Consider the following 13,267-nt stretch of genomic DNA (forward strand, 5'->3'; position numbering starts at 1 on the left):
AGTCACGTCAAAAGATACCGCAGTTCTTTGTGCTACCACACCCGCATATCCTGTACACATGATGATATTTGTCCTAATGCCTCAACAAAGAGGAAGCAATATTTCAGAGGAAGAAAAGTGTTAGTCACGGCAAGCAGAGAGAACCCTCTAATAACTCAGATTAAGTAGGTCTGAATTGGACTGTGTGCAAGTCCGACTGGTTAACAGGGAACATAAAATACAATCATAAGGCTCATGCATTCATTCAGTCAAGTCAGTCCATTGGTCTGGTCTGTGATCAACGCTCATGAAGCATGTCCTGTATGCAGGCACTGGGACTATGAGTCGGGGAACAGAGCAATGGATGACATGTTCCTTATCCTCACATTCATAGGCAATTGCCACTAGGATCATGAACAAAATTCTTGTCCTTGTTCTAACACAAATTAGGTCATATCCTATACCTCACTGAATCTGAGTTTCCTCACTTAGGAAATTTATAAAATGAGGAAATCGTGTTAGGTGACATATGCACAGCTCCCTGCTCTAATAATCTGACTTTGACCTTCAAACTTGCAAACAGTGCCTTTGAGGAAAGTCATATTCTTTTCTGTAATTTTTTTTACCTCCCACTTTGGATGGAATTGAGGAGACCTCCGTATTCTAGTCTACCTCATGAATACAAAGTACCCTCACCCCAGGGGGCTTCTGGCATGAACTGCCAGGAAGTCTGGCGTTCCAGCCACACCATTCATTCCTGAGGCAACACGCCGGCCCCAAATACCCTCAGCCCTGGGAGAGTGACTTCTATCTGGATGCCTTAAAACCCAAAAAATCTTTGCAAAAGGGAAGTGAGCTTACAGACTCAGTGGTTTCTGAAAACACTGTGGCCTTCCTCTATGTCTTACTTTCCTGAATTTCCTTGTCACCTGTATAGCAAAAAATGCATTTAATATAGACATTCAACTTGTTTTGTGTATGTACTTAAATAGCATCACAGCGTGGTAGTTGTTCAAGAGATCATAGTTAATTGCCTCATTTCACACACAAAGAAACTGAGACTCAAGAAGAATGATTTGCCCAAAGACATGTCATTTGTAATTTAGAAAAGGAACACAAGACCCTAAGCTCCAGACCTTTCCACTGTAAATCACGTTGCATGAATTCAATGAGTGTTCTTAATATGCCTGCCCACATGGCTCACAACAGCCAGCAAACATTCACGTTTGATCGCAGGGCAGAGTGGACATCATGCCTGGGGCCCGGCAGCATATGCACTAGCAGCATGACCTTGGGCAAGGCTCTTCCAAGGGTCAGCCCTCAGCTTCCGATTCCTTCTTACAAGGAATAAGTTTTGTTCCTTATGACCCTATTTTCTATCCACCTCTCGAATCGCCACTGAGGCCACCTCTAAAAAACATGAACAGTTTATTATTTTATTAAAGTCCAGACACGAAGGAGTCTAGACACCTACTCTAATCCCTTCTCTTTTTTCTGTGTGTAGAGGACTGTTCTTGAAAATTTTCACACTCGTTCAGTTTTTTTTTCTTGTTTTTTTTTTTTTTTTTTTTTTTCCCTGAGGTTTGTTTTATTGGCTTGTTTACTTATTTTTGCCGGGCTGGGGATGGAACCCAGGGCAAGCATTCAACCACTGAGCTACATCCCCAGTTGGATTTTTTAAAAGATACAATTGTTCAACATCATGATCAGACTATTACATTTAGTAATCAACAGCATGGGTGCAAGGAAGAAAAATCATCCTTACACCCTTTGTTGCAATGCTTTACACTTTCCACAGAACAAAAATGAAAATAACCTGTTACACAATAAGTCATAATCGAGTCCTCAAGAGTTTTTGCCCATGCACATGAGTATTGTCTAAAATATGTCTTATGTGTAGCAGCTAGGTCTGCCATCACTGTTCCTGGCTGTTATTTCTTATTTGATTGTTTGTGTGGGGGTACTGGGGACTGAATGAGGGAGTGCTCTCCTACTGAACTCCAGTCCTTTTTATTTTATTTTGAAATGGGTTGGCCTTGAACTTGCAATTCTCCTACCTCAGTCTCCCAAGTACCTGCGGTTACAGGCACAATTTCCTTCCGTTTTAGGGCTAAATAATGGATCACATTTCTGCTTTCGGTAGGTAGACTTTTGGGTTGCTTCCACATTTCAACTATTGCAAACGATCCCGCTATGAATATGAATGTATAAATAACCCACACTGAGTCTTTTATTTCTTTGTCAGTTCTGAGAATTGAATCCAGGGTCTTGACGTGCCAGGTAAGTGCGCTACCCATGAGCTACAACCCCAACCCCTCTCCCTTTTTAAAAAAATTTTTTTTTTCTTCAGTACTAGAGATTGAATCCAGGGGCACTCTGCCACTGAACTACATCCACAGTTTTTTAAATTGTTTAGTTCTTATGTTGATTTCATTCTTGCTAAGTTGCCAGGCTAACCTCAAACTTGCAATTCTCCTGCCTCTGTCTCCTGACTCACTAGGATTGCAGGTGTGCTCCACTGCAACTAGTTGTTACTTATTATGAAAAAGTGTTTAAGTAATGGTTAGTCTGTTTTCTGTTACCTGAGACTAGGTAACTTAAAAAGAAAAAAGCTTTCTCTAGCTCCCAATTCTGGCGGTTCAAGGGCATGACACCAGCATGGGCTCAGCTCCAGGGAGGACATTATGGAGGATGACATCACAACGGTGGAGAAGTGTGCAAGAGGGAGAGAGCATGTGGCAAGACAGGAAGGCAAAGCCAGGTGAGGGGCCAGTCTTGCCCTTTTATAACAATCCCTCTCAAGAACTAACTCAGGGCCCCATGAGAACTACCTCAATCCCTTTTAAGGGTGATGACCCCTGTGACCTCCTCAACTTGCACTAGGCCCCACCCCTTAAAGGTCTCAGCATCTCCACACTGGGGACCATATTTCACAACACAAACTGTTGGAGGACAAACTACCTCCAAACAAGAGCAGGTAATACTTTTCAAATGCCAAACATTTAAAGCAATACAAAAAGCTTAGGTTAAGAAACCTGTTCCCACCCCTCCATACATACCCCATTTCTCCCCCACCCTTTAGGGTTCCATTTTCATAAATCTTTTGTGAATAACCTAATGGAATCACAAAAAAATGAAATAAAAATTCTTACCCCTTTCTATTACAAAACCGTGTGCCACATACAAGGTTTAGCGCCTTGCATTTTCTTTTTGCTATTTTCTCTGCTAAAGTATTTTAAAACAAATCATAGACACGATATTTCACCTTTGCAGACTTTAGTGTGCATCTTCTTTAAAAGTAATGGAAACTCTGTTGCATAACCATCATACCATAATCACACAAAACAAATAAAATTAAGAATGATGACTTTCTGCATCTCACATTTCAGCCCATAATCAAATCTCCCTGATTAGTTATAAAGTGCTCGTATTCGATTGACTTGCTTAAATCCAGGCCCAATGTCCCCACATTGCAATTGGCTGGTATGACTCTAAGTCCCTTTCCGTCAGTCTTCTCTTCATTCCCTCTGCCACTGACTGCTTATACAAGCCAGCTGTCCCAGGGAACGTTTCACACTCTGGGTTTGTCTGTTTCTTTGTCTCATTTACATCGTTCCTCTTTTCTTTGTATTTCCTGCAAATGAAATTAAGTTCTAAAGTTTAGTTAGATTCAGGCTTAACTTTTTAGCCCAAGATACTTCACAGCTCCTGCTTATTCTTCACAGTTCATCATGGTTTCCTAATTGCCCCCCATTTAGAGATACCAAAGTTGGTCAGCTTGCAACTTTCCTCTTCCACATTATATTCTGAAAGTCTTTCCATTTCAGCTCATACAGCATGTTCTCATTCTTTACTACACCTACAAAGATTCATTAGATGAAAATATTGGGTGAAAATAACAAAGTTTATTTGTTCTCCTCAGATGGAAACTTCATGTATTGGTTTCTCCATCAGAAAAATTGATCGTAAAAGACCCATCCAAAGATTATGATTCTTTAATTATATACAAAAATTTTGATTTTTAAAGGGAGCCTTTAGATGCATTTTTGACAAGAAAGTCTTTCATACTGTAATTAATGAGCTTCTAAATCGTGTTCAGAAAGTTGTGTCATAAACTCTCTTAAGGGCCAGTTGTGGAGTGTTTGCTATAATTACATAAAGAGATAGATGTTCTTCTAGAGGTCAAGTTTGTGTTTTGGTGTCCTCTTTAGTCAGCAAGAAAAGTGGCAGACTATCCCTGACTTCTGAAACAGCCTCCACAATCCAAATGAAAACATTAGAATTAGGCATAATTAGAATTACCCAATAATAGATAACTAAGGGGTCACTTGACAAAATTAATAAAGTGGAAGATACAGAATTTTACCCAGGTCAGGAGACAGGAAAACAGGGAGCGATACGAAAGAGATTGACTGGCAAAGCTGGGTCCCCCCGTGATGGGGAAGTGCAGGAAAGTAGACATTGGGATTTTGGGGAATAGTCACAATGACACTAAGGGTGGGATCCTCTAAGTGCTTGACTTGGATTGATAAGGCTTTCTTATTTATCACAGAATATCAATTAGATTATATTAATCTCAGACACAGAGGCTGGACTTTAAGGGTAAGAATTTAAGTTAAACAATTGTAACCTAGATCTTCTGACTCCCACTTACATCTATCCATTTAATTTCTCATTAAAAGTACTTGTTACCTTGTGTTTGTACAGTACTTAAAAACTTTGTTTTCTTGTGTTAGTCACACTTACTGTAGAAAATTCTGAAAGAATATAAAAAATGCAAAGACCATGATTATAGTATCATGAAATAACATTTTCCGACATAATGAGTCTCAGATGTTTTCTGTATTCCTTATTAACACCAGTACATCCTACTGGTACATAACCAGAAAATAATCCTCACTCCTGGACAATTGTGACTATCCTGAACATACATGGGATCCAAGAGAAGATAATAAACATTTCTTCACATTCACCGTTAAATAACATGTCAGTTCAACAATTATACCTCGGATGGAAGTACTTTTATTTTTGTGGACTCAGTCCCCTCGTTTTTTTAAGTTACTTTGAACACTTTTGTCCCACTGCCACTTCCCAGCACTGAGAGAGCTATTTCAGACCATCTACATCCTGGACAAACCAGGAAGGAAAATTTCAGGATCTTTAGGATGACACAGGTACCAAGGCAAATTTCTCCCTTGCTATTCACTACCTCTCAAAGCATGGCTTTGTTGTGTTCTTACATTGATTTTGCTGTGTCCTTTTGCCAACAACACTCCCTCACCAAAGACCTAATATTTTATTTATGTGGGAAATGACATAAAACCCAACTAAAACTGGCTTAAAAGTGGATTTACTGACTGGCATTATGGAAAAATCAAGTTCGGGCAAGATTTGAATCAGACTTGAATCACCAATACCTTAGTTTCTGACTGAAGTCAACTCTTGGCCGTCTCCAATGTAGGATCCTAACTCAGATTCTGTACAGGGTGTTATGTTTTGGATCTGGAATGTTTCCCAAAGACTTGTGTATTTGAAGACTTGGTTTCCAGTGTAGCAATGTCCAGGAGTGGGGCTTGTAAGAAATTATTACATCATGAAGACTCTGACCTCATCAGTGGATTAATACATCTAATGGATTAATAATTTGAATGGATTGTTAGGAGTTGGTGGAATATGTAAGGAGATAAAGCCTAGTGGGAAGTAAGTCACAGGCATGTGCCCTAGAATGGTATATTTTGTCCCAGCCCCTTTGTCTCTCTTTCTTCCGCCCTCTTCCTGTTTCCTAGCTGCCCACCATGCCCTTCCACCATAATTTTCTGTCTCACTTCAGATCCAGAACAATGGAACTGGTCAACCACAGACTGAATAATGAAGAAACAGAACATCTGAAAGATGAATGATAAGTGACAAAATTGAATCAGTAACAAAAAACCTCTCATCAAAGAAAAGCCCAGGATGTCTTCACTGCAGAATTCCACCAAACATTGAGATAACTAATACCAATTCTCTTCAAGTTATTCCAAAAAATAGGAAGGAAGAGATTTTTCCAAATACATTCCATGAGACCAAAATTACACTGCTACTAAACACCAGATAAATAAGCAACAGCAAAAAAGTATAAGCCCATATTATTGATGAAAATATATGCAAAAATCCCCAACAAAATGCTAGTAAACCAAATCCTTCAGCACATTAAAAATATTTTTCACTACAATCAAGTACTATTTATCCAGGAGATGCAAGCATATATGGTTCAATATGTACAAAACAGTAAGTGTGATACAACACATCAGCCGAATGAAAGACAAAAATCACATAGTCACCTCAATAGATACAGAAAAGGAATTTGATAAAATTTAATATCCCTTTGTGACAAAAAAAAGTTGAGCAAATTATGTATAAAAAGAACATACTTCAATGAAATAAAGGTAACTTATAGTGAACCAACAGCTAACATTATACTGAATGGGGTAAAGCTAAAAACTTTCTCTCTGAGATTTAAAACAAGACAGAGGTACCCACTTTCTTTTCTTTTTCTTTTTTTAATTTTTGGTACTAGGAATTGAACTCAGAGGTGCTTAAACACTGAGCCACATCCCTAGCCCTTTAAAAAATTTTTTTATACTTAGACAGGATTTCACTAAGTTGCATATGGCCTGGCTCTGTTGCTGAGACTAGCCTTGGATTTGTGATCCTCCTGTCTCATTCTCCCAAGCTGCTGAGATTACAGACATGCACTACTGTGCCTGGTTCACTTTCACCATTTTTATCAACATAGTTCTGGAAGTAGTAGTCAGAGCAAGCAGACAAGAGAAAGAAATAAAGCTCAGCTAAATTGGAAAAGAAGTCATGTTTGCAAATAACATGATCTTATATATAATCCCTAAAAAAACTCCACTAAAAAACTAGTAAAACTAATAAATGAATTCAGCAAAGTTGTAGGATACAAAATCAAGATATAAAAATCAGTAGCCTTACTACAAGCCAATAGTGAAATATCTGAAATAGAAATCAAAAAAGCAATCCCATTTGCAATTGTTTAAAAAAACCCACTAAAATATGTGGGAATAAATTTAACCATAGGGGTGAAAAATCTCTACAAAGAAAATTATATATTATTTTATATATCATTGCATTAATGAAAAAAGTTGAAGAAGACAAAAAATGATAAGGCATCCCATGTTCATAGAGTGAAAAAATCAATGTTGTTAAAATATCCATACTACCTAAAATGATTTGTACATTTAATGCAAACAGTATCAATATATCAATGACATTCATCACAGAACTAAAAAATTTTTTTCTAAAATTTAAATAGAACCAAAAACAAACAAACAAACAAACAAAAAAAAACTCTTAATAGCAAAAGCCATCTTGAGCAAAAATAACAAAGTAGGAGGCATTGCATTACCTGATTTCATTTTCTTTTCTTTTTTTTTTTTCCCAGGGAGGTGCTGGGGATTGAACCCAGGACCTTGTGCTTGAGAGGCGAGCACTCTACCAACTGAGCTATCTCCACAACCCACATTACCTGATTTCAAAACATACTACAAAGGTATGGTGATGAAAACATCATGGTATTGGCATAAAAAACAGACACATAGCCCAAGAGGACAGACTAAGGGAACTAGAAGTAAGTAACTCATACACCTACATCTCACTGATTTTTCACAAAAGTGCTCTGAACACACATTAGAGAAATGACAATCTTTTAAATAAATGGTGCTAAGAAAATTGGCATCCATATGTAGAAGAATGAAACTAGACCCCTATGCCTCACCTGCTACAAAAATCAACTCAAAAAGAATTTTTAGAAAGCATGAGAAATGCTCGAAGATATTGAATGGTTAGTGATTAAAAAAAAAAAGCACAGGAAACAAAAAACAAAAATAGGCAAGTATCAAACTAACACAGTGAAGAGACAACTTACAGGATGGGAGAAAATATTTATAAGGTATACATCTGACAAGGGGTTAATATCCAAACTATACAAGGGACTCCAAAAATTCAATAGCATAAATAAATAGCCTGATTTTTAAAGGGACCACAGATCTAAATGTACATTTGTTAAATGAAGACATACAAATGGCCAGATAAATGAAAAATGTTTGACATCACTAATCATCAGGGAAATGCATATCAAAGCCCCAAGGAGACATTGCCTCAGAATGAATGTTTTCAAAAATACCGATGATATCAAGCACTGGTGAGAGGTAGAAAGAGGGGGATCCTTGCACACTGTGGGTGGGAGTGTAATTAGTACAGTCATTAAGGAAAATAGTACAGAGGTTCCTCAAAATTAAAAGTAGAACTACCATATGATCCACAAATTCACTACTAGATATATATATCACCAAAGGAAATGAAATGAATATGTTGAAGAGATATCTGCACTACCTGTGTTCATTGCAACTCTATTCATTATTAATAGCTAAGAAATGGAAACAACCTCAATATCCTTCAGTGGATGAATGAATAAAGAAAAGTTGGTATAGTCACATCATGGATGCTATTCACACATGCAAGAGTGAAATGCTGTCATCTGTGGCAGAATGGATGGAACTGGAGATCATAATGTTAAATGAAATGAGCCAGGCACAGAATGATGAGTACCGCATGATCTCACTCATATGCAGGATGGAAAAACATCAAGAGTAGAAGCTGCAAGTGGAATGGTGGTTTCCATGGGCTGGAGAAAGGAGAGGGGAGGATGAGACAGAGAGTGGTCAACCAATGGGTACTACATTACCAATAGATAGGAGTAAGAAGTTCTGGTGTGCCACTGCACGGCAAGGTGACTATAGATAATGACACTATATTGTATCTTTCAAAATATTAGGATTTTTTAAATGTTTTCATCATAAAGAAACAATAAATGTTTGATTAGAGATGTTTAATGTAACATCAGATGTAGTATCCCATAAATGTGCATAGTTTTTATGTCTTATGTATAAACTAAAATAAATTTAAATTAAAAATAATTTTTAATATTGCCATGCACTTAAAGAGAAATGGATGCTGAGTGGCAAAACAAACCTCCACTAGAGAGTCCTCCACCCAGAAAGGGTTGGGACAAAGAGATGGGAAAGAATCCTGCCTCTCCGAATAAGTATGGGCCTTTTAGAGGGGGAAAAAAAAAAAGGAAGATGTCTTACTAAAACAGTGTTTTTTAACTTACGAGGTCACATCCTTCACAACACTGAGGAGATGATAAAGAACGCTTATGATTATAGAGAGTTTCTGTATTTAGTAACTATGGATGAATGCCAGAGAGGTTAAGTTTGAGGTCACACTCAGGCAAGTACAAGAGCCAGCTTAGAGCTTCTCCAGTGCTCTTTGCCTCACTACACAGAAAACAAGGGCCCCATGAGCAGTAATCAGCATTCTGAGACATCACATTTACCCAGGAAGAGAGCTCTAAGGAGAAATTAATGCTGCTTCTTCCTGACTACCTCAATGTCTTCAGTGTAGAGGAAATGGGGAGAGGTGTGGAAATAAGAAGGCTCCCAGTGACGAAATCAAAAAGAATGGTGAGGAATCCAGAGCTGAGAAAAGTCTGTGAGCAATGGGTCACTGTGGGAAATGCTGTCTGCTTTCTCATCTTGCAAATGAAGGTCCCACCACCTCCTACAGAGGTTCTGCTAATGGTGGAGCAGCATGAGGGCTCTCTCACCCAGCCATGTTCTCTGGTGTGGGAACCTCTCCTCTCTGTTTACTTATTATTCATCTTACTTCAGGTTCAGATAGTCAAGGAATCAGTCTTCAGTTCCTGCATTCCCGTCATCAGTCCCAGTGAGGTCCCTTTTCTTATTTCATTTCATTTTATTATTTTCCTCCTTTATCCTTGACCCACATTCTCATTGCTCTCTGCTCAGAGTATCCACTTTACAAGATAATGTTTAGCAGCTTTTCCAAGTGCTTACTGCAGTTCACACTCCCAGGGACAGTGAGAACCCTGCTGATGTTCCACATCTTTGCCAATATGGGTAATGATGATGTCATAATATGGCTTTAATGCTAAATTATTTAATAGAAACTTTAACAGAAATAGAACATTGCATAAACATCAATTTATGAATTACCAATACTTACTGGACAAACATGCAAATAATCAGGGCTCAAAATATAAAACATTGGCACTCTGCGGAAGTCCCTTTGCCCCCCCAACTCCAAGCACATGTGGCCCTTCCTGATCACTATGCCGCACACACAGAGGCAGTGTTTATCCTTAATTTTGCAGTAATAGTCTCTGCCTTTCTGTTTTAGTTTTGCCACCAATGTATGAATCTCAAAATTATATGTACAGTTTTTCTTGGTTTTGAAGATTATATGAACAAAATCACTTTAACTGTGGTGTTTTCTGTTTTTTTCCCACTGAGCAGTGCGTTTGTGAGATGCGAATCTGCTGTTGTGTGTCCCTGTAGGCTGTTGATTTTTGTTACTTAATAGTTTTTCTGTGGATGCATATACCTCAAGTTGTTTGTTCAATCTCTTTTAGATGGACATTTTATTTCCCATATCAATTACAAACAACGCCATTGTAGGCACTGGCATAGGTAAATTATGGTATACATGTATGAGATTCTCTAGACTATATTTCCAAGAGTAGAATGTTTTATAAACAAAAGAAAACATGCTTAACTTGTTAATAACAAGGGCAATGAAAATTAAAGATAGTGAGATTCTATCATACTGTTATTATTATTTTTTTTGTACTAGGGGTCTAACCCAAAGATGCTTTACCACTGAAATACATGGGCAAGAGGGTATAAACATCTTGAATCTTGTTAGATAACGCTTAGTTCCCAGGACTCCCACCAGATTCTCAGTATAACACACAAACACACAAACAAAAATATATGTTTTTTAAAAAAGAATTATTCTTATTTCATATCATGATGAACCCTTGATAGGGTCCAAGTTGGCTTTTTTTGTTTGTTTGTTTAGGGGTTTTTGTTTGTTTTGTTTCATTGTTTGTTGGTTGGTTGGTTTGGATTTTTGGTTTTTGTTTTTGTTTTTAGTACCAGGGATTGAACTCAGGGACACTCAACCACTGAGTCACATCCCCAGCCCCATTTTGTATTTTATTTAGAGACAGGTTCTCACTGAGTTGCTTAGTGCCTCAGTTCTGCTGAGGCTGGCTTTGAACTCCTGCCTCAGACTCCTGAATCGCTGGGATTACAGGAGGTGTGCACCACTGTGCCCCACGTTTCTTTTGTTTTTTGTCAAACTGGTAAAGATATGATAGCATCAGCCAGGTATGGTGGCTTGCACCTGTAATTCCAGAGACTCTGAAGGCTGACAGATCAGCCTCAGCAACTTAGCAAGATTCTCACAACTTAATAAAAACCTGTTCCAAAATAAAAAATTAAAAGGTTTGCGAGTGGGGCAGTATCTCAGTGGTAAAGCATCCTTGGGTTAGATCCCCAGTACCAAAAAATAAAGTATGATAGCATTTCACTATCTTTAATATTCATTGCCCTTGTTATTCACAAGTTAAGCATCTTTTCTTTTGTTTATAAAACATTTTAATTTAGAGGACAAAGCAAATGATTGTTTAAGCCTTTCGTCCATTTTTCTTTTGGGTTTCTATGTTTTTCCTACTGATTTTTACCAAGAGTTTATATATTTTAGATACTAGTTCCCTAATGGTTTAATCTGTTATAAATGTTTTTCTCTCACATTGTGGATTTCCATTTTATGACGAGTTTTGTGAATGCAATTTCTTAATTCTAATGAAGTCAAGTTGACCAATCTTTTCTTTCATGGGTAGTTTGTTTTATATTTTATTTAAGAATTCCTTCTCCTTTCCAAAAATTTTTAAATTGTGTTAGTTTTGAAAACTACATTAGTTTCAAAATTTTATAGCTTTGTCTTTCATGATTAGCTCTTTAATTCTTCTGGAACTGATTTTCACATATTTTATCCCAACCTCATTTATTGAAAATTCCAGCATTTTCCCATGACTTGTGTTTCTTTTCTTTTTTTTTTTTTTTTTGTCATTCCTTATTTTTAAATGGTTATATTATAATTATACCTAATAGTGGGATTCATTGTTACATATTCATATATGCACATATATAACAATATAATTTGGTCAATATCATTCCCCAGTATTTTCCCTTTCCCACTACTTTGTAATGTCCTCTCTGTTATATTTCAAAATAATGAGAGGGAGATGAGGGTAAGAAGAAGCACTGGGGACTGAAATGGAGCAAATTAAATTCCAAATGTATATGATTATGTCCAAATGAACCCTAATATTTTTCATAACTATAATACACTAAAAAACATTTTAAAAATCATACAGACATAGATTTGTTTCCTGGCTTTCTGTTCTACTCAATAGTATATTTGTCTAACCTGCCAGGATACCATCTTGTTTAATTATGTTAGCATTATGATAGCTGTTGATATCTTATAAGAAATATCATTTCCTTCATCCTTTTTCAAGGGTAATCTGGCTCTCTAAGTCCTTTTGAACTCCTATTCATTTTAGAACCAGCTTATCATGTTTAAAATAACCTGGTGGAAATTTGGTTTGCTTACATTGAATAAACAGATCAATTCAGGGCAAATTTGACATTTTACAGTGTTGAACATTTCAATCCTTAACATGTGTTATCTATCCTTATGCTTAGATTTCCTCCTAAACATCTTAATAACATTTAAAATTTTCTCCACAAAAGTCTTCTACTTATTTCTAGATTTGTTTCTGGGTGTTTCATATTTTTGATGTTATTTTACATGGTATCTTATTTTTAAATTTTTTCTTTTCTGTTTGTTCATGGTATATTAAAATAAAATTTATTTTGAGTATTGATTTTTCTCAGCAACTAATAAACATTTAATAATAAATTATCTGTAGACTACATTAAAATTTCTTTTGGCAATTATTTTCTGCAAATCTAGTACATGTTTAATAGAAGTTTTAATAGCAGGCATCCTTGTTTTATTCCTATTCTCAAAGGAAAGGTTTCAGGTTTTCATCTTGGTTATAATACATGCCATAGATTTCATGGATATTCCAGTTATTATATTAAGAAAATTCTATTTCTAAAGTTCTAAGACAGTTTTTTTTTTCTTTTCTATGAATGGATGCTAAATTTTATAAATGTCTATTGCATATCTGTTAAGATTTTCCTTCTTTAATCTATTATTTTAATATATTAACTGCTCTTTTGTAATTAACTGCTCTTTTGTAATTCTTGAGATAAAAAGATTGGCCATAAAATATTACTTTTTTATTTTATTTTTACATATGACTGGTTCAGTTTATTAATATTTT

The sequence above is a fragment of the Sciurus carolinensis genome, chromosome 6 (assembly GCF_902686445.1).
Source record: "Sciurus carolinensis chromosome 6, mSciCar1.2, whole genome shotgun sequence".
NCBI classification, from domain to species: Eukaryota; Metazoa; Chordata; class Mammalia; order Rodentia; family Sciuridae; genus Sciurus; species Sciurus carolinensis.